The 22,477-nt window shown below is 40.6% G+C and overlaps 1 pseudogene across 1 annotated transcript in view; it reads left to right on the top strand.

Annotated features, from left to right (window-relative positions):
* Positions 1 to 8,330, top strand: part of LOC147911244 (methyl-CpG-binding domain protein 3-like 2B) — a 55,793-nt pseudogene extending 47,463 nt beyond the window's left edge. Inside the window, exon 6 of the transcript XR_015551391.1 lies at positions 5,712 to 8,330. The product of XR_015551391.1 is annotated as a methyl-CpG-binding domain protein 3-like 2B (transcript). The remainder of the gene's footprint in view (positions 1 to 5,711) is intronic.
* The last annotated feature ends 14,147 nt before the right edge of the window (positions 8,331 to 22,477 follow it).

Genomic DNA, 22,477 nt, shown 5'->3' with positions numbered 1-22,477 from the left:
TCTGTATGTTGGCGGGACACTCCCTCAGTTCTCTCCTATGGAGCCTCTACATAGTGCAACTGAAAACATCAGCACTTGCTCTCCCAGTTCTGGTGATTTGATAGAGAGCGAGAGCGAGAGTAAGAGCGAGAGAGAGAGAGAGAGAGATGGAAACAGAATGAGGGAGGTAAGTAGGGAACCTAATTAAGCCAGTAATTGGGAGGTGACAGACGTTTTGTAATTAAAACTTGGAAGTGACATCCCATCACCTTGGCTGTGTTCTGTTGTTCAGAAGCCAGATACTGACCACTTAGTGGTGACACAAGGATGTGCACTCCAGGAGGCAGGGAGCATTGGGAACATTGTGGAGGCTCCCACCACATAGGCCAACATGAGGCTCTTGTGACTGATTCTGAGTAAAACAGGGGACCGTGGAAGGTTTAATGCCAGTGGATCACAATGTCTGAATTTCCTCTAATTTCAGCCCCTTCAGGATGCAGACCTGAAAATGAGGCTCAGAGCGGCAGTGACTTACCAAATATCACACATCTGGGACCTAGAGAAGTTCTGACTGGTATTCTATGTGATGTCCTACTCCTTGTACTTCATCCATCTCTAAGTGTGTGCATTAGACACATGTGACACCAGCCCACAGGTGTTGTACGTATTATCACATATACACCTGATGAGGTCCCTAGGAAGCTGTTTTTAGCCCAATCCTCATTGTGCAGCTTGGGAGACTGGGGAGATCTTGAGAGGCACAGCAGCTTTTCCAGGACACAGAACTGGTAGGAAAAAAGAGGTCTGACCTCAGCTCACACCCAGAAATAATGCTTCACAGTCTATCTGGGCACCCCTGAGTCTAGTCAAGTTGACACCTAAAGTTAACCATCACATCATGGCTCTATCCCACCAAGACCAACAGAGATATCACAACGTGACCTATGTCATTTAAATTTTCCAGCACACATATTACAGAAAGTAAATACAAACAGATGAAACTCGATTTTATAACATTTTTATTTAACCCAAGAAATACAATTATTATCATTTCAAAATGTAGTCCACATCAGTACAAAGAACAAGATACTCAGGTTTTCCACCCACTGGGTCTTACTGGTGAATTTTGATGAATACTGGCTCCTCATATATCTTAATATGATCCAATATATAATTTTCTCCTATCTATTTGAGTTTTATTGTATCAAATGGAAATCATTTTCTTCTTATTGTCAAACTGCTCTGCTATCTCTTTTTTAAAAAAATTCTAGTTATATTGTGTTTATGTTAGAAGTGAAATTAAGAATTTAAGGAGTTAAGAAGGCATTGATTCCAGCAAAAGGCTGGTTAACTAAAATGGAAGACGGTTCAAGAGCAAATCTCCCAAGAAAACCATAGGGTCAATGACATTGGAAAATTCAGGGTAGAATTAGAAGACACATGGACTGTGATTACAAGGGGAGTAGACAGAACGTGGGGAGGAATAGATATCAGAAGTGAAAATACACAAGCGTGTTCCAAGTTGATGAAAGACATCAATCCACAGATTCAATTGATTCAAGATTCCCTAAGCAGAGTGACTACACAGGGAATATTAATGAACCAAACCTTGGTCTAAAAACCAAAGTTAATGTAAAGGATTTTAGGGACTATAGAGGCCAAATAAGCAATAAAACGTCCAATTGGTGATTTCTAACCATAAAGAAAATAAGATAGACATCAACAGAGCAGCATTTTTAAAATGCTAAAAGAAATCTCACATCAAACCAGAATTCTACACCCAGCAGCAATAGTGCCCCAAATAAAGATGTTCTAGAAAAACTTAAAGTGAAACTTTTCATTGTTAGTAGCCTTGAATTAGACAAAATACTGCAGTGAGTTATCACATCCAAAGGAATATGATCCCAGGTTAAAAACCAGGAATGCAAGAAGGACTGAAGAGGAAAGGAAAGGACAATTTATAAATAAATATAAATGAATTTTATTTTGTGAAGTAATTCTAGAAATCTCTCATAGGGATTAAAATATATAGAGAATAAAATGCATGAAAACAGTAATACAAATGTCAGGAAGCTTAAAAATAGAATTGAAAGTGTTGAAGGTATTAGCATTTGGGGGAGGAGGTAAAAGTAATTATTCATATTAGACTGTATTAAGGATTCAGGATTTAAACATTAGTGCAATTAAACAAAGATTTTTATATGATTTCAACGAGTAAGTTTATAGAGGAAATAATGGAATAATAAATGAGTTAAATCAACATCAGTGAAGTAAAGAGAGTAAAGGAACATTAATTATTCAGGTCAAAGGGAAGGGAAAGAGTAAGACGGTTGAAATAATAACAAGTTTACTGGAAATTACCTGAGATGTAAATGCACAAAATACTAAATTCTTTTTAATGGCTGTGTGATATATTCTAGAGACTTGTTAATAAATATTGTGGACATTCTTTATTGATAAACGTTTACACAGTCTCTAATTTTTCCTATTAAACCATAAGTTGTATGGATATTTTTGGACATATAAACTTCCATTCCTATTTTTACAGAAGGTATCCAGTGGAAGAAAAAGGAAATATTAAAATGTTGATAGAAACTGCAAATACCACCTCCCCACACAATTGTATTAAATGTTTTTATCTACCAACAGTATCTGACAGTGTCAATAACCCAACATTTTTGTGTTTAGATATAAAGCTTTAGGAATCTCTCAAATCCCATTGATAAGAGACAGGATGTCTCCCCTGGATTATCCACTGATTGGATTATCCACTCCCTTCCGCAATAAAAGGGGAATCAGAGGCAGAACTCACTGCATTTTCCAGCAATCCACGGGCTGTCTGCACATCAGGAGTGGGGTCAGCAGGACAACTCTGCAGCCATGGAGGAACCTGCATCGGCCTGTTTTCCAAGCCAGCCTATTTTGGTGAGTGTGGAATCCATACAGATGGCAAGAGTGTCCATTTGTACACTTGGTCCTTCTGTGAAACCTCTTTAAGTGAGCAGGCAGTAGCTCTTAAAACAAGAAGATACCTTATTGAAAGTTGTTTCCTAGGTGTTAATGTTTGTTAAGTAATGATCAAGGTGTTGTACTTTTCTGCATAGGGAGCTTTCTTGGGATAATAGGCCAGACATTTGTTTTGTTTTGTTTTTAACCAACAACATCACTGGGAAGTGGAAGTAATATTCAGCTCTGCACTGTGTACATTGCTCCCATCTCTGGAAAATTTTTTACCCACAATGTGATTGGTCTTTTTTAAAAAATATTCAGTTCTGTGCTCAAATATCACCTCATCAGTTAGTCCTTCCCTAATCTCTTCATCATCAATAATTGTAGGTGGGCGGCCCCATGCTGTAGTAGCCGTTAAGTGCACACGCTCCTCTGCTGGTGGCCTGGGTTCAGATCCTGGGCAGGCACTGAGGCACCACTTGTTAGGCAAAGCAGTGGTGGCATCACATATAAAGTTGAGGAAGATGGGAACAGATGATAGCACAGGGCCAGTCTTCCTCAGGAAAAAAAAAATGAGGATTGGCATAGATGTTAGCTCAGGGCTGATCTTCCTCACAAAATAAATAAATAAATGAAATAATTGTAGGTAATTTCTTTCCCTTTATCCCTCCTTGCTGTTCTTCCTCCATCCCTCTCTGTGTCTCTGTATCTCTGTGTAGCCCTTACTGTTTATTACAGGATCTAATTATACCTATTACACATTGATTAGTCCCTTTATTAACTCATTCCTTTCTCCAAGGTTAAAAAAAACAGGGGCAGTGACTTTTAAGTTAAATTCTGGATCATGGGTTTTAGTACATAACTTGGCTTATAATAGGTGCTCTATAAATGGGAGGATCAACTAATTTTCCCTCCACACTGGGACATGTTGGAAAGTAAAAGGGATGGTATTAATGATTATGGCAGGACAACAGGGATGCAGTGAGATTTATGACTTCACTTGTAAAAAGTATCTGAGGGGGCCGGCCCAGTGGCGCAAGGGATTAAGTGCACATGCTCTGCTGAGGTGGCCGAGGGTCTGCCAGTTCGGATCCTGGGCTTGCACCAAGGCACTGCTTGTCAAGCTATGCTGTGGTGGCGTACCATATAAAGGAGAGCAAGATGTGCATGGATGTTAGCCCAGGGCCAGTCTTCCTCAGCAAAAAAAAAAGAGAGGATTGGCAGATGTTAGCTCAGGGCCGATCTTCCTCACACACACACCCACACACAAAAAGTATCTGCAGACAGAAATGAGAGATTGTAAAGGAAAGGTGCACTGATTAGGTTTACATTTTAAATAGATTATTGTGGCTAGAGTCTTATAATGGATTACAGACAGAAAGGATTTGCAATATTAGTGATAACTTATTGCAGTATACCACAAAACAGATTCTATCCTTGTATTACTGCAGTCAAGTGAATTTGTTTGAAAATTTTAGAGAGTATTTTTTGGAGTTTGAAAAATTTCTTTCGATAAATATATTGTGCACTCTCTAAGGGCAAAGCAATGAGTGAATACGGCAGTGTAAAACATTACAGTCCACATTAGTCTTCACTTCATGGAGTATCTAATTTAGTGAGAAAAACACTATGAGAGAAATAGATGATAATACACTTACAATTAAAAATTTTAAAAATTAACAGAGAAAATGTGACATTACATGGCTGGATCAGGAAATGTCACTCTGTGGAAATGGTATTTTGTAGGAATCTGAAAGATGCTCAAGAATTATTCAAAAGTGCAGAATCTTTGGGTGGATTCAGGAGGGTGGACGGATGGTTCATTGATGTACCAGTGTGGGGTGGCAGGGTGTCCAAAATGACACTCAGGTGTAGACAGGATATCAGTACCAACAAGTGAGATTAGGGGACCCTGAGATATGGGTGATTATTTGGAGAACTGGTTGGTTCATCTTGGGACCTGCTCACTGTGAGCTGAGTCATCGAGTTATCACTGATGTGGTGAGTGGGCAGATGAGTATTTTGGTCTCAGGGTTGAAGCCAGATCTGTGCTAATTCTATGGGCATTTCTAGTTCACTAATGGTATTTGAAGCCAGGGAAATGGATGGGATGACCTAGAAGAGGGTGTGGATGTGGAACAAATGTGAGAGCAGGATTGACTGCTAAGAAGCATCAATTGTTGTGTTAAATCAGATGGTGGAGTCCAGATTAACAGGGAGGAGTAGGAGGAGAGAGGAAGAGTCAGGGGAGGAAAAATGGTTATTTACAGTGGGTAGAACTGTGTGATGGGAATATGGTGTGTGTGAGTTATTTACTTATGAACAGGAGAATATTTGAGTGATGATGGGACGTGGGTGTGCAAGTGAAGTGAGCATCAAATTGCTGAGAGGAATGTGATTTCATTAGAGATGAGGCACTAAATTACTATGCTCTGGGCACACAAGCATCTAGTTTTCATAGTCCTTTCTGCCCTTGACTCATATCAGCTTGATGTCCCAGGATGTAGTTCTCAGTGTGTGGTGCCTGTGCCAGCAGCATCAGCAGCATCCGGGAACACTTAGAAGTGCAAATTCTTAGCCCTCCCCAGGCCTCCTTGGGTGGAGGTCCAGCAATCTGTGTTTTAAAAACCCTCCAAATGATTGTGATGCACAGGGCAGTTTGAGAGATATTTCTCCAGGATACAGGAGGGTGGAAGATCCAAATGAGGTGAGAACATTCTCCATGGCTGGCAGTCTGCATCCCCCATTTTATTCAAATTTCACATTTCATTTTGTTTTCACAGGGGAAGCTCAAAAGAAATATGATGCCACAGACTTCAGAGAAGAAAAGACAGGTCCATTTATCCAAGACCAAGCAGAGACACCGTGAAATGTCTGCACTTCCTATAAGACTCACCAGCTGCATTTTTAAGAGGCCAGCTACAAGGATGACTTCCTACCCTGGCACTGAGGTCAGGTCCAGTCAACGGGAGGAGACCTTGCAGAAGCCCCAGTAAGTCTGCGCACACAGGAGACTGCAGGGACTCCAGGCCTGCAGCAGTGAAGGAGAACTTTTAAGTACTTTCCATATCACAAATACCTTAAATATAATTGCACCAGGTGGTCCAGGTGAATCCCTGGGCTGTGCTGGTGCTGGGTATCTAGACCCCAGCCTCAAGCCCACTGCCACACAGTCTTCAGACTGGGCAGAGACGATCCCAGGAGTGGGTCTCGGTCTCCTCCAGCCACTCTACAGACAGCCCGTAACTTATGGGGACATCCGCAGACAGAGTCAGAAAGTGAAAAATGCAAGGGAGAGAGGGGCTGAGGCCCTGAGGGCAGCCAGGTTTGCCAGGGAGGCAGAGAGAGCAAGGAGCCAAGAACGATGTTCTGATACCTGATGGAAAATACGAGAAGGTCATGCTGAAGAAGCCAAGAAGTGTGGCCCTGGGGAAGTGTTTCCCCACGAACAGCCCCCAGTTTCACTCGCCTCATTTAATGTCAACCATGCTTCTTGCTCTGGACTGTGATGCTTTGTCATTTTATAATTGTACTTCATTAAACTCTTTTGAGAGACATAAATGTGAAGCGTAGACAGTTGTGTGGGTGAAAGATCGGGTTTCCTGTGACAGGAAAGAAGATCTTTACTTGTCCTTGTATACTGCAATTTCTGCTTACCATGATTCTTATTCACTTTTATATTAAAGGTAATTTGGCCTAAGGGATCATTTAGTGTTTTTAGTTATATATTTTTTTAGAATACGTGCACTCACAAAAAGATGATACTTAATGTAAAGAGATTATTTTTTAAATTTAAACTAATTTGATTCTATAAAGTCTTACTTTACCTAAGCTTGCTTTTATAGCTCATTCTAACATAAGTTGTATCCTTTTTTTCCCCAAATACTAACTCAAAAACAAGACGTTTTTATATAATTTAATTAGCCCTTAGACTACCTGTTACAGCCTTATCTGTTACCTAAAATTACCTCGGTAATTTTTTAAAATAAAGTTCACCTTTGATTCTTAACAAGGAAAATGTTGTCTGGGAGCATTTTGTCTTTGGGATGCTTGTCTTCCTACATATCGAGATGATGGGTGCATTGCAACAGAATGCTTGGGAAATCAACACAGTTGTTCAAACCTAGTGGGAAGTAACTCTGTTCTCCTGTTATCGGGTCGCTTCTCGAAAAACTATGGATGAATACAGCTCTGCCTTCCTGTCCCACATTCTGTCCTTTCTGTCATTATTTTTCCTGTATGTCTTGCTTTTCTTGTTCACGTTCTCTCTCTTCTGCTGTCTGCTATTCTCTTACCATAAATATCCATTGTTAACCAAGAGAATAAAATAAAAACTATATTTAAAAATAGTAAAATGAATGGAGTTAATCAATATGGTAAAAGAATCTGGTGAAATATCAGTGACTTCATATATTGGGCCAGAAAAGAACATCTGTTTTCACCTGTTTACCTACTGAATTAAGCCAAATACATATAAGTCTGTGGGCTTCTAGATTGAGGAACTTTTTAGGGGGTGGGTGGAAGGAGAGAGAAGCATAGTATCCTCAGTGCAGACTCACAGGCCCTCTTTTGGAAATAGTTTTAACTATTAAAAACTCCCCAAACCTCCCGTTCTCCTAGTGATTTGGATACTTATTCTGTATGTGCTCCCTTCTCCTTCGAAAATGAACTAGGATTCCAGTGATCTGGCCTGCTAGCCAGATGCTTGAGAGGAAACCCTGGGAGCCATTTGTGATGGTTCTCAACCACCCTTGTATATTAGAATCATTTGACAAGTTAAACTATATAGACAATAGGGCTCTAACCTCAGAGATTCTGATTCATCAGAGACCCAGGTATAAGTACATTTTGTACAACCTTCCAAGTGTTTCTAATGTATGGTCAAGTTTGAGAATCACCAAGCATGAAAAGATATTAAAATATTAGAAAGGATTTCAAACCTTTAAAGCGAGTGTTGCATTCCCATTTCCACACCGATTTGAGAGCCTCACTAAGTCAGAGCAAATCCATTTACTGTTATTCTGATAATTTGTGAAATTCAGCTAGTAAAACACACACTAGAATGGCGATGTGGACATTTTCTTTATACCACAGAGATCTGGGCTTCATAGAAATATGTGTATTTAACTTGGGCAGCCAAGACTTTGAGTGGCTGATAGTTCATGTGACCATGATGTTGACTTAAAGCTAATTATGCCTTTATAGATGGTTAGTACAATTTGCCAGTAGTTTGCTCAGGACAAGTCAATATGTAAAAATCAAAATCGGTTATAAGAGATTTAGTATCTGAATTGACCACTTGAGGGATATTTTCTGACATTCAACACATTTAGTATTAAAGAAAGGCATGCTCAACTGAGATTCAGAAAAAAAGGAAAATTTTTAATGCCGTGACCTATGAGTTATTAAAACATATAAAGCTGCATTAATTAAAAATGTTGTTCCTGTTAGGGAAATAAGAAAATAGGTGAAACGAAGAGAGCAGAGAGTGTAAGAACTAAATTCATGTGTGTGTGGGATGCCCAGCTCCAGGGCTGCAATAGGGCTAATGGTCACTTCCCCACCCAATTCACAAAAAAATTGCAAAATAGTACACAGAATTTCTATACACACCTCACCATGTTTTAGTTATCACATTGCATTTTGAAAAGTAGCATTTTAAATTAGCGGGTATCTAACGAATAAATAGAGCTGGTACATTTAGGTTCGTATTTGGAAAAATATCTACCACACAACATATTGAAAAATGTTGCGAGAGTCTTAAGTATATTCTATGTCTGCCCCTTCTCATGCCCAGTTCACAAGATGATGACGGTATGAAACTCACCTGGACTTCACAGTCTCTGGAAAATTTATTTTTGCCAAGTTGAGAAGAATTAGGGTTGATTTCTAAGAATGAAAAATAGAAGAGAAGCTGGAGAGAGTTACTTCCTCAAGGTCAGGAACTATTTGACCTTACAAGATGAAAAAACGTCTCCCCATTTTTCTTCTCACATTCCTGTAGCATCAAGTATCTAAACCTGAGACAGGATCAAGTTTTCTAAAAAAAAAAAAAAAAAATGTTTTGGAGACCCAGGGAAACAGAGTAGCATTAATGAAGAATGTTTACCTTCAAATGTTCCTGAATATTTCTCTCAAACTCCTTATACCATCTCTATAGACTATTCCCTATACTAGCCACGGTCCCTGTTTTATTATATAAAACAGTGTAACCTATCACCAGCATTGGTGGGCAATAATTCTTGACATGACTTTTATGATGTGTCCCCTGCCACCTTTTTTGACTACTGTTGTAGGCTGGGCTAAGGCAGTGGTTCTCAAACTCTGGTGTGCATCAGCACCGCCTGGAGGGCTTGTTCAAACACGCTGCTGGGTCCCATCTCCACAGATTTCAATTCAGTAGGTCTGGGCTGGGGCCTGAAAATTTGCATTCCTGACAAATTCCCAAACATTCCACTCTCCTGGCTGACACGGATGCTTCTGCTTCTGAAGCAAAGACAACTCTTGCCCAACTTCATTAGTCTCTTCTCCTACCTGAAAGTGAAAATATCCAGTTATCAACTTGCACTCATTTCCTGACAGGACCATTTACAGAAGAAACCCTTGCTTCCTTAGCTTTCCTCAAAGCCACGTGGCATAAGGCCAGACCCTTCAATAAGCCCCTTCTAGCATCTTCTTACTGAGACACCGAAGCTTCCCAATGGGAGGTGCACTTTGCTGCAGCACATTAATAAACCTAACACTTTGGACGTCATATGCATTCCTGGTGGTCCGCAGGCACTGGGCTTTATCAATACTTACCCGTGCGTTCTTCCTCTTCATGTGTGAAGTTTGACTTTCCCTTACTTGGAGCCAAACCAGGTTGAGGGGTACGAAGGTAGCTTCCAATTGGATAGGTCCAATAATTTTGGGGTGGTCAGTCAGTGGCGTTCATCCTCATCTGTGGAATGGAGCAAACAGTTCATAATCAAACCAGCTGAATGTATACGCTCCACCTATCCATTGGCAGTGGTGCCCAAGATGTTTCTGTGGACTGACAGCATCAGAAATATTTAGAGATAATTGTTGAAAATATAAATCCCAAAGTAAATCTCAGACCCAGTAAAACGAATTTCAGAGAAGTTGGGACTCAGAATCTGATGTTTTCAGAAAAACGCTGGGTGATTTCATTCAGCATACAGGTTTGGGAGCCACTGATAAGGACAGCTGGACTGAAGAGATAAGAGATTTTCCTAAGATATTAAGAGCTTAAAAATTATCTGAGTGTATGTTCTTTGGGAGAATTCTTAACAGTAACAGCCTGCTGTGCACAGAGGCAATAATTCTCCAGTATCATAGAGAGAATCAAAATGGGAATAGAAGACTAACCTGTTCATACAATGTCCACATCTAGGACAGGGACTGGATAAATGGGAAAAGTCAACTGTTATGCTGTTACGATTCCCATTTGTTTCCTGGGTTTTAATTTGATAATGTGCACAGGCTTCTCTAGCTGCTTAGTAACGTTTCCAACTATGGATGGCCTTGGGCTTTGATTGAAAACCCTGGTCTATTAGGCTGTTATTGCAGAATGAGTTAAGACTCTAAGGTGTGGACTACTTTCAACATTCACTGTTATTTTTTTAAAGCAACCAATAAAAGAGAAAAATCAATTGTAGGCCTGGTGTCACATTTCGGTTCTATGACCTGTTTTCTTCCTGGCATCTTTGCTCACTTCGGTAGGTTTTCTCTAGAATTTCACATCATATTCTAAGGAACTGGTTCAATTTTGCTGCAACTAACTCTGTTCTGATTTTTGAAGGCTGTTACTCTATTTGGACTTACCGTTGCAATCTTCTGTGCCGTTTGTAAAATTCTCCCTTCCAGGACATGATATAAATCCTGTGTCAGTGGTAGATCCATAACCCTTTGTGATGTTATTGCACGTTGCATTTGGGGGACAAGTAGTGGAGACATTTTCACAGTCACAACAACCGTTAGAGTGGAGGAGAGGATAGGAACTCTGTTTAGACCCTGGGCTGCCTCAAGTCAACTTGAGTCTTGGTTACTTGAATCCTTTTATGTGCTGAGTGTGACACTCGGCAAGTGGTACTCACTTTGTAAACATTTGTTCAATGGATGATCAATGAACATGATTGGTGATGCCAGCTTATGTTATTAGAAAAAAAAATTTTTCTTTCAGCAGGGACTCAAACTCTTTTGGAAAACATTGGAGCAATCCTCTTGAACTGTCCTACTCAAGGTGTGGTCTCTGGACCAGCAGCATCAGCATCACCTGGGAGCTTGTTAAAAATGCAAATTTCCTGGCTCCACCCCAGCCCTACTGAATCTAAGTCTGGGTCCTGGGCTAGGAATCTTTTTGAACAAGCTCCCCAGGGGATGACGATGATGCTCAGGCTTGAGAACCTCTGCATCTCAGCTGCTTCTAGAATAAAAGAGTTCTCTGATGAAAACCCTAAGAATTTTTAATAAGACTTGATTTAGAATTTCTTGACCTTTATTTCATTTTTTTACATCAACTCAGTGAGGTGTCATGAGTCACCCTGTCACTATTTAAAGCCATGGTTTTCCATCAGCCAAAATTCCCAGGTTTATATTGGACTTCTTAAACCTCAGATTGTTTTCAACACCAGTTCTATTTCTAGTTCTTCCTTCTTTATCACCTCAACAAACCTATGACTCATTTTCTCTCTCCTCATGAAGCTTTCTCTCTAATCCCCTCCATCTCCTCTCCTTTTCCCAAGATCCAAGTCCCTTTCATATCTTCTTATCCATTGTCCTATCTCACACCCTTTCTCCATCATCTCTGGAAGCAGATGGCTATGATTCAGGGGCCAGATTTATTTGTATAGGATTTAATTTTTAAATTACTTTTAATTTCATTAGTTGTGATATTGAAACTTTTGTATTTAATCCAAATGAGATAAAATTATAAAGAAACAGATTCATCCTGTAACATATGATAAAGTAAATAAAAATTTTTAAAAATGTGTGCCAAAACATGCATCCAAATTGTTCACCTGGGAGATTATGTACTCATTTGAATAAAATCACTCCATATAATATCTTTTAATTCTTTTCTCTTCCTTTTATTTTCCTTTTTATTTTTCTGGTCTTCTTCCTTTTTTCCTCCCTCTTCACACCTATACATTTTGTCCTTGGACTTTATTACTGAGAAAGACAAGAAAATTCACCTCATTTTCACTTTTTCTTCCAAATGGTATTTTTGAAAAGAAATAAAAGACATACCATCTTCAACTGAAGAAGAAACACCACTTTGAATACCATTTTGTATGATTTCTGACATTTCACTTTGACCAACCACCTGGGGAAAGGATGAAATGATCTGAATCCATTGAGCCCCTATGTAAGCCCTGAGTCCTGAACTCACTAATGCATTGCTTCTGCAGGCCTCTGAAGAAGTGTTCTTCATTGCTGGTGTGCAATAGAGAAGTCATCTTATTTCCAACATTATGATCAGTGTTTGATTCGGAGGAAATAGAAACAACACTTATTGTGCGCTTATTCTGGCGAGTACTGAAATAGGCAGTTTACTGGTGTTATCTTACTTAATCATTGAAGCAGGCCTCTTCATACAGTAACTCTTAAAGCCATTTTAGTGACCAGGAAAATGAGGTTCAAAGAAGGGAAGTCACTTGCCCCTGGTCTCCCAGCTGGTAGATTGCAGGACGGATAGAGTCTGGCATACTAGGGAAAAACCTTCATGGAGGCTATTACAGCACCATGTTTCAATGTGCACGCGCATCATTGTGGACACACAACAGCAGTTGTAATGGGGTCTCATTTTAGGTTTTCCCAGGAGAAACTACTGATGGATAATTCTGGTCTTTAGATTCCATGTAATTTTCAAATTATGTACAAATATTTTGCACCCTCTTATCTTCCTTATCAGCTATAAATCCATATCCTTTCTGAATCTAAACCAGCTTCCATTTTAGCGAGTAATGGAATACTCAAATGCAAATATCGTAGATTTACTTTCCAATGAAAACCTATACATGCTCATTTGATTAAGGTGTTATTTTTAGGGAAAAAAAGAAGTATATTCAAGTAGACAAAAGAGCCATATATATTCTGCAAAATATTGCAAAAATGTTACCTATTGTAGCTGCCCCTCTATGGCCACAGAAAGTGAGGAAACAGTGAGATTCCTCTCTTCTGGTTATAAAGAGTGAGTATCGGAAGCATTTGACGGGTCATGATTTTTACATAATGGAAACAATGGACAAAATGCCATTTTGCATTATTTTGTAATAAAGTTATTTATTAATAAAGGAGTGAAGCAATCTGCCTTATCTCATTTTGCCATGAAGAATCTAGTTAAATGAAGCTTTGATTAAAATAATGCCTATCACTACTAAGCATTTATCACACATAAGGCATCCCACAAAATGTCATTCAGATGTTCTATTTATTTTATTGCATTTCCTCAAAATAGCCATATCATGTAAATATTATCATTCCCATTTCAAGTTGAGGAAGAAGCAATCTAGAGAGGTTCTATGTTCTCCCAAGGTCATCTCTTGGTATCTATGGGAGCAGAGGTTCAAACTCACGATTGTCTCCCTGTAGATCAAATAGCATTGGCCTCCATTCTCTGTATGATATTCTCTTCATTACTTAAGAAGCTCACTTACCATCTCTATGCCACACTTTCTCCATCGGAAACAGGTTGAGGACAATGTTTGTCTTTCTTACCTCCAAATGGTTGTAGGATAATATAAAATCACACACAGGGACTGTGTTGAAAACCCAGTGCTGTAGAAATGCAAGAGGTACTAACCACTTCTTTCACCATCAACAAACCTTGGGTTGAACACTTTTGAATCTCAATGAAAGCAAGAAAGCAATAGAGTCCTGAGAGGGAACAAAGATAATTTAGGTTAATAGCTGGCATCCACAAATGCCTTCTGGGTCTTGGAGTCGGCCTGGGGCTGACCTTTTTTGCCATCCTGCACATTGCAGAGTTCAGTACTGTCTCTTAGTTTCCGCCAAACCAGGTGCAGAAGTTCAATTAGGGAAATACAGTGTGCCACTGGGATAACTCCAAGATTTCCATCTAGCCAATGGCCTTTCACATTTTTGATAGTGGAGAGACCATTATAAGAGTGGATAATTGGCCCTTGGGAATCAGATTCGATGTTTATTAAGGGACTGTTTCCTAGGAGTTTCATTCTTTAGAAAATAAAGTATTGCCAAAAAAAAAGCAAAACAGGAAAGTTGGACAGAAACTCAAGAGTGAAACAGAGTCAACAATTAGAGGTGTATTCTTATTTAGTTGGGATTGTCACCAATGTCACATTTTAATGACACAGGATTTTAAGGTGCATGTAAGATTAAGTCTGGTGGCTAGTACTTGTGAAGTCTCAATTTTATGATGCCATCTTTGCCATTATTATTTCCTTGACCTTTTCCCTCCCCTCACCTTTACCTCGACACAAACACATACACACACACACAACCACCACCACCATCAACAACAGGGGCGCATGGATGACACAGGATGGATAAGGTGATGCTGCAGCTTAGCAGACTAAAAGAAGATGGAGATTATAATAGTGATCTGAAGACAACTGTCTTTTAGGTTCAGCAGTTTATCTGCAGGCTTGAACTGCACGTTAGATCATTTTCTCCTTGGAGAGGGAATAAGCTGTTTAAGCCCTTACCCCAGAAAAGCAGCACTCCTCTTGTAGCCAGAGATTTGAGCGCTGTTTCCTGACAAAAGTCAGAGACACACCTGATCCCTTATTTCTCCCACCTGTTTCATTAGAATCTTCAGCGATTATGGTCTAGTCATGTAAAACAATACACAATTTTCCTTATTACCAAAATTGCATGATCATTTTAGCAGAAAATCAGGTAAGCAAAGAGAAAAAAAATGAAAACTGAGTCAACTGTAAGTTCATCTTTCAAAGATATTCCCTATTAATATTTTGGTGCTTTGTCTTCCAGCCAATTTTCCTCTTATGTAGATAAACATAAAAATTTCATTTCACAACGTTGGTATCCTATAATAGCTAAACTTAGTTTTTGCTCAAAAATAGACTCCGATTTGATTTTTAATGTCTAGAGTACTTAATTTGAATTTATTATAATAGCTTTAACCAGCATCCTATCAACAGACACTTAAGAGTTTGGAAAATTTTCAATATTATAAATCAGCTTACATGGAAGTTCTTCTTTGGTTCATCATGAATTGGACAAGGTCCCATTTTTCTCAGACAACAGTGGGGAAGGGCAAGTCGGACCTGATTCCAATCACCTTGTGACGGCCTTTTCCCCAGTTAAGGACTCTTGAATCACAAATATCTCCAAAATTTCCAGCATAATAGTTAGGGCTCTGCATACCACTATCTCTGTCTCCTCAAACAGCCCAACAGCTTCACCAGCTCCTGTGGCCCCAGAAAAACCACAGTGACACCAGGGACCTCTGCTACAGCAACCAGTTTTTCTGGAAACCACTCCAACCTGGAAGGAAGAGAATAAATCCCCCTTTTTCTGCCTCTGTTTTATGTTTCCTGTGTGACATGAGCTCTGCCATTTATACTTGTATGACTTTCCAGGGCTGCTGTAACCAAATAGCACAAAGTGGGTGACTTAAAACAAAAGAAATTCAATCTCTCCCAGTTCTGAGGCCTAGAAATCTGATATCAAAGTATCAGCAGGCCCTTCCTTGACTCCCCCAGCTTGCGGTGGTGGCCGCTAATCATTGGTGTTCATTGGCTGCAGCTGCAACAGTCCAATCTCTGCCTCTGTCATGAAATGCTGTTTCCTCTCCAACCAGTCATATTGGATTAGAGTCCACACTAATGACCTCATCTTAACTTGATCACATCTGCAAAGACCCTCTTTCCAAATAAGGTCACATTCATAGGTTCCAGGGATTAGAACATCAACATATCTTTTGGGAGACACAATTCAACCCATAGCAATAGCCTTGCTCCAAGTCAGGAGAGGAGGGTTTGAGTGTGGGAGGCCATAAATTTATGAGGTGGTTGCAAAACCTAGAACCCCCTGCCTCAGCCAGAGTCTCGTGTGTGTGTGTGGTGGTGCATCTTGCAATTCCCAAGTCAGTAGCCATGTAAGCCTTTCATTTTTTTATCTTAATATATTTGATTTAACCCAACATCTCCAAAGAATTATCATCTCAACATGTAGTCAATATGTAATTATCATTGAGGTATTATACATTCATATTTTTATATAAAATCCTTGAAACCCATAGTTTATTTTACATTTACAGCACATCTCAATTTAGACTAGCCACATTTTAAATTCTCAATGGTGACATGTAGCTAGAGGCCACCAGATAGGAAAATATGATTTAAAAAAATAGATTTTATTTCATATAACGGTTTACAGTTATAGGTTTACAGAAAAATTAAGTGGAAATTATAGAGTTCCTATATATCCCCTCATCCCTCCCAGCATAGTTTTCCTATTATTAACATCTCATTAGTAATCTATATAACTTATATAACATTATTACTATAACACTATTAACTACAAATTACTAACTTTAGTGTGGTATATTTGTTATAATTCCTGAACCAGTCCAGATACATTATAATTAATGAAAGTCCATAGTTGGAATTAGGGTCACTCTTTGTGTTGTACATTCTATGGGTTTTGACAAATGCGTAGTAATATGTATCCGCCATTACAGAATCATATAGAACTATGGTTTCACTGCCCTAAAATCCCCTTTGCTCCAGGGCCATAGAGGTGTGTGTGACCTTTGTCATAGTCATAGATGTTTGGCATGATGGCGAATACAGGGGTTCCTTCCAGCTAGTATCCTCTGCTTTAGGGTGAGGAAAGGGAGGAAATTCTCACAACAGCATTAATAATGGAGGAAACCGATGTTGAGGGTGCAGAAGTGGATCATCACAACACATTGATCCCGGAATGAGCATGGTTAAAAGAACTGAGGAAAAGGAAAGGAGGTCAATTTTTAGAAAATCAAAAATGCAACTTTATTTCTGCATTGATCTTGAGTTACTGATTTGGAATCTTATAAATTCAGCATGACTTTTGCTTCCCCAGGCAGGGCCTCATGGGCTTGTGGTGTTTCTGCACTCATGATTGGTGTGCAGCCCTGCATGGGTCACTGTGGCTGCCCTGGGCCCTGGGTGTGGGAGGCTGTCCCTCCCTATCTTGCACTTTGGAGGCTGTGATGCTAGAATGTTCTTGTCTGAGCCCTGAGTGACATGGACCCTTTCTGACACTTGCACCTTACACCTGACATTGCCTCCTCTGATGCAGTTCATTTGCATCACTGCAAATGATGTTCATGCAAATGACTTGTTGACTCAGGATTGGGACCCAATCTGGCCAACAGCAGATGGTCCCTGGAACCTTGTTATCAATGGACATGGATGAAATCATAGTGCTTAGGGCTGCCAAATAAAGGAAATGTGCATACCTCACTAAGACTCTATACGCTCGTCCTTGGATATTACATCCTGTGAGAGATGCATAAACACAGTCTCCTCCTTTCTTCCTTTTCAGGCACCTGAGAATGGCATTCAAGTAGACATGATTTCATGTCTCCCCATACCACACAGCCTTACCTGTGGAAATTTGTACAGTTCCAGCAGTGTTCCAATCTGGGCAGAAATTGCACATGTTGTTTCAGTAATGACTGCTAGAGACTTGCTCTCTCTCCTACAGGTGTAATTTGGGTTGTCTTTGCCCAGCCCTGAGACCCAAATGAGGGAACCCTCCAGTGCCTTCTGTTCATTGTGCAGGACATTATAGAGCTCAACTCCCAGAGATACGTTGGGTAAAAGATTGGGGTTTCTGTTGATTTTCTCAATGGCAAAAACCAAGGCCAGAACATACTGATAGTTCTTGTACTGAAATCTGCTGAGAGGGATGGGGCTCCTTAGGGAAAAGACTCAAACCACAATTATCTTCAAATCCAATGCAACCACTTAATGAAGGAAGAATGCCCAGCCAACTCACTCCATCTGTGGCAACAGCTCTCCTGAAGCCCTAGAATTTATAGCTAAATCAAGTAACATCACCTGGGCTCTGGAGCGTCCTTACTGAATTCCACACACATGGAGAAAAGTGATTAAGTTTATGAGAAAAGTTTAATGAATGGAAAAGCAGATCACATTCAGAGTGCGTTTTGTAAATGCTTCTTTGGTTCAGGATCCAAAATGCTTGTTCATTTGAACACATCATCAAATGCTTCAGAGAACAGCAATAATATCAACATGAGATTGGAGATAGCCCTGGGGAGGAAGAGTAATTACAACTGAAGGCTCTGGGACAAGCAGAGAAGCACGGTGTCTGTGGGTTGAGAATGGTGCAGCAGAAGGCTGGCAATCAAACTGCCTAAACTTCGGCCCCATGAAACTCGTGTATCTGCCACCATCAACAACCAGGGAGCTAGGAAGAGCTTCAGAGCTCCCATGAAGAAGGAATCACCATAAGTCAGAAATATCGGGGAGAAGTTTGAATGAGTTAAAACGGAAAACACTTAGGAGTCTAAGAGACACAGCCTTGTAAAGTATAAAAATTGAAAATGTGATTACCAAAACTGACTCAAATAGAAAATAAAGAGAGAATATTATACAAATGTTGCCATGTGGTGTCAAGAGAACATCTGAGAAAAAAAAATTTCCAAATATCCACCAGGCCTGGAAGAATTTACATGGGGCGTTGCCTGCACGCCAACTTGGCCAGGAACAAGGTCTCCTGAGCTGGTGTGAATGGAGAGCAGAGGGTGAAAAGAAAAGCATTCAGCCTCTCATCCTACAATGAGAACAAGCTCTCCCTCCACCATCCAGGTGCCTGAAGCTGCGGGGACACATGAGTTGAGCTTGACTTCTGCCCCCAGGAGATTCACCCCAGACCTTCCCTGACAACACACGTGTTATTATAAATAACATGTCAATACATTTGAACATTTAGATGAAATTCACAAATTGCCAGGAAAATGAAAGTTACCAAAACTGTCTCAAGAAGAAATGAGAAATCTGAATAGTCCCATATCTAAAGAAGAAACTGAATCCATAGTTTAAAACATTCCCACATTTCATCGTGGCCAACACCTCTGCTGGTAAATTCCACCAAACATTCAGGAGAGAAATAATACACATTGAGTCTAGCTCTTCCAGAGAACAGGAAAAATGGGAAAAACTTTTTGATTCATTTTATGAGAATAGCTTAACTTTGCTACAAAAATCTTACAAGGTCATTACAGGAAAGGAAATTTACAAGCCTCTTTTTTTCTGGAACTAAAATCATGTATTCCTAAAAAAAATTAACCTTCCAAATCCGGCTATATTTTTGAAGGAGGCCACATCATGACCAAATTTGCTTTATGCATTGCCATTCAGTGTGCTACTTCCTGAAAAAGGAGAAATAATAATCTGGGTAACTGCGGTTATTATCTATTATATATATCATGTTTAATCTACTATAAATAGAACTGGTCATGTTCTGTTTGTTGGCCTGGGTGGTGTTAACACATGTGTACACTTTTTGATAACTTATCAATCTTTACACTTGGATTTGTGCTCTATTCTGATTGTATGTCATATTTCAACAAATATGTTTATTACAAAGAGAAAATGAAAGCACAACAACGAATGAAAAACATAACAGTTATCCAATTGAGAAGTGCCCAGAGGACTAACCAGAAAGTTTGGGGAAAACAAAGCGAAACAGACCTAACAAGTTAAAATGCAGAGTTATTTAGAGTCAATACAAACCGGAAATTTACCTTATTGAAGGTGAAATTGTAGAGATACACACATGTTCATGTGAGTATTCTATCATGTATACATACATGTATGTGATATACATAGGTACATGCATTATATATATGTATGAGTGTTTGTGGACACACATGCACATATGCGTCTCTCTCTATATATAACTTATAGGGAGTATATATATGTGTGTGTGTGTATTTATACATATACATACGGCTGCTCTGGAGAGGGAGGGAGGGACAGATGTTTACTGACCACCTACAAGGTTTCTCAAACTTAATTTTTCCAACATTTGAAATGTCATTTTTTTAAACTTCATATATGTTTCAATAATACATTTGTATTTTAATGTGTTATACCAGTATAATCTCAGCATTTTTAATTTGTTCATTAATGGCAGAATTCTCCAGCCTGTATGCATTCTCTTGATGCTGTGATGTAATAGGCTGGGCACTGACAGCCTCCCTTTTGTATTCCAGAGGTTGTGTGAAACTTCAAGTTTGTGGTCTCTCTCTGGCCTGAGGATTTGGACCAAGTTTCTGCACGTGCTCACTAGCTGCCCTCCAAAATTCACTCTAACCACCACTGTTGGGAGCATACACAGGGAAGAAGCCCTAGGGTGGAGGTGTGTGTATGTGAGGCACGCAGAGCACTGGGGGTGCCTAAGGGCCAGCTGGGGAGATCCATGGGTGAGGCATACCCCACAAGTCATGGGAGACTTCTTGATGGAGTGCTCAGTGCAGTTACAGGATCCACATCCTTTAAAGCCCTCTAAGAGTACCTATCTGCCAATGCCTCCAAACTCTTCAACCCATCCAGACTCATATTTTTGTGCTCCAACAGAGGGCTGGAACTTCTCTTCTTGAAACCTGGACTTCCACAAAGGCCCTCTCCTCTGTGTGTCATGATCTAAGACAGTGTTTTCAGGGGTTTCCATGCAGCAGCTGAAAGGAGCTTGAGCTGGTTCACGGGCCACTGCAGGGTCCAGAGCTGGGACCGAGGTCTGTCTGCCTATTACCAGATGCATGGGTGGGTGAGACTCCCTCTGGGTCCCTTGCCATATGGTGCTGGATCCCACTTCTCCCACAAAGGCACTTTTGTCTATGGATGGATGCCAAAGCATTGTTAGTGCAGGAGTAGAAAAACAGGAGGTGTCTTCTTCCACCATGATGCTGATATCACTCTCCTTTGAATTACAGAGATTCAAATTTGACTCAGTTTTTCAGGAGCCTGCTATTTGCCTACAATTCTCTACAACCTCAGACCCTCCCAGACCCACTCTATGAAGGACATAGAAATAATGTTCTTAGATCTACTTACAAGGGCCAGGCAAATAAAAGCCAACAAATTGGTTCTGGTCACTCTGCTGGGAACAGAGGGCAGTGGACGTCTCATACATTCTGGTTTGGAAGCAAGACTACTTGTTCTCTGTGGATGAATGAACAACAAGAAAAAAGAACCTGTGGTAGGTAAATACATGCTTGATTCATCTGAAAAGCTCATTTCCTCCCCTTCAACTTGAAGGTTAGTGTAGGGAGAGAGCATGGGTAGTTTCCACTGTTCACCTTCTCCCTTAATATTCAGAACAGAGAATCAGTTTTATTTTGGGTGGCAATTCAACAAACTAAAAGATAAAATTCCTAACCCCTCTTGCAGGTAAGAGTGACCAGACCAAATTCAGGCCAATGATGTGTGACAAGAAGTATGGGGTGGGGGTTTGTGGAGGCTGCACAGATGGAACTGACATAGATGGGAGGTTCAGCATTAGACACATGTGACACCAATCCACAGGTGTTGTAGGTATTATCTCCCATACACCTGACGATGTTCCTGGAAAGCTGTTTTTAGCACCATCCCCATTGTGCAGGTTGGGAGACTGGGGAGATCTTGAGAGGCACAGTGGCTTTTCCAGGACACAGAACTGGTAGGATAAAAGAGGTGTGACTTCAGCTCTGTCTCCTCAAAGCTGGCCACTGGTTCCACTCCCAAGGAGCTGTGGGGAGGGTGGTGATGGATATTTGTGTACAGTGATGGAGATGACATGGGCAAGGAGGGAGAGCAGCCAACAGCCTAGCGGGGGCTTTGGGTGGGTCTGATTGAAGGAAGGGGCCAAGTAATAGAACCTTGAAGAAGTGACCTCACTTCCTTGGTGACAGCCCCCAACAGAACTTAGAACTCTGGTTACCAGGCACCCACATTGTAACCACAGCCTCCTGTCCAGTTCATTTGAGTGGAGACACTCGACACAGCAGGATGTTCTCGTGTTGTCCCGTGACTTTCCGAGGCTCTGGCCCCCGGAAAGCCAAGAATGAGAGCATGTTAAGTCGCTTTAGACATTGGCTCAGCCCTCACCTCGAATGTCTGTGGCCTTTTGGCAGGAGGAACCATCAGGTAACAGCGTAGCCCAGGGCAGGCCACTCTAGGTCAGGCCACAACTGTGATCCCAAATGGACAGCCCCACACCCCTTGACCCTCATTGTGTGTGTGTGTGTGTGTGTGTGTGTGTGTATGTGGGAGGTGGAGTTAGAGAAGGTAGTATGAGGAGGAACCACCCTGAGCAGGAGCAGGTAGCTAAATGGTGGAGATCTGGTTGTGTGTCATGTTCATACTGAAGATTTGGCTGCAGGAGAGGATGGTGAGTGCTGGGGACCAAGCTCTTCTACCCACATGTGAATCCCAGGCCATCGAGGTGTCATCACATTCCTTCCCTGATGGAGACTATGCAGATGCCCCTCTGTGCCTGAACTGTGGTGGGGTTTCCCTCTGTGGCAAAGTCCAGGCAGGCCCCTGATGCCTCC

This window comes from Ceratotherium simum, unplaced genomic scaffold (assembly GCF_057802395.1).
Source record: "Ceratotherium simum simum isolate JZ-2026a unplaced genomic scaffold, ASM5780239v1 HiC_scaffold_45, whole genome shotgun sequence".
Lineage (NCBI taxonomy): Eukaryota > Metazoa > Chordata > Mammalia > Perissodactyla > Rhinocerotidae > Ceratotherium > Ceratotherium simum.
This window is presented reverse-complemented; position numbering and strand designations above follow the sequence as displayed.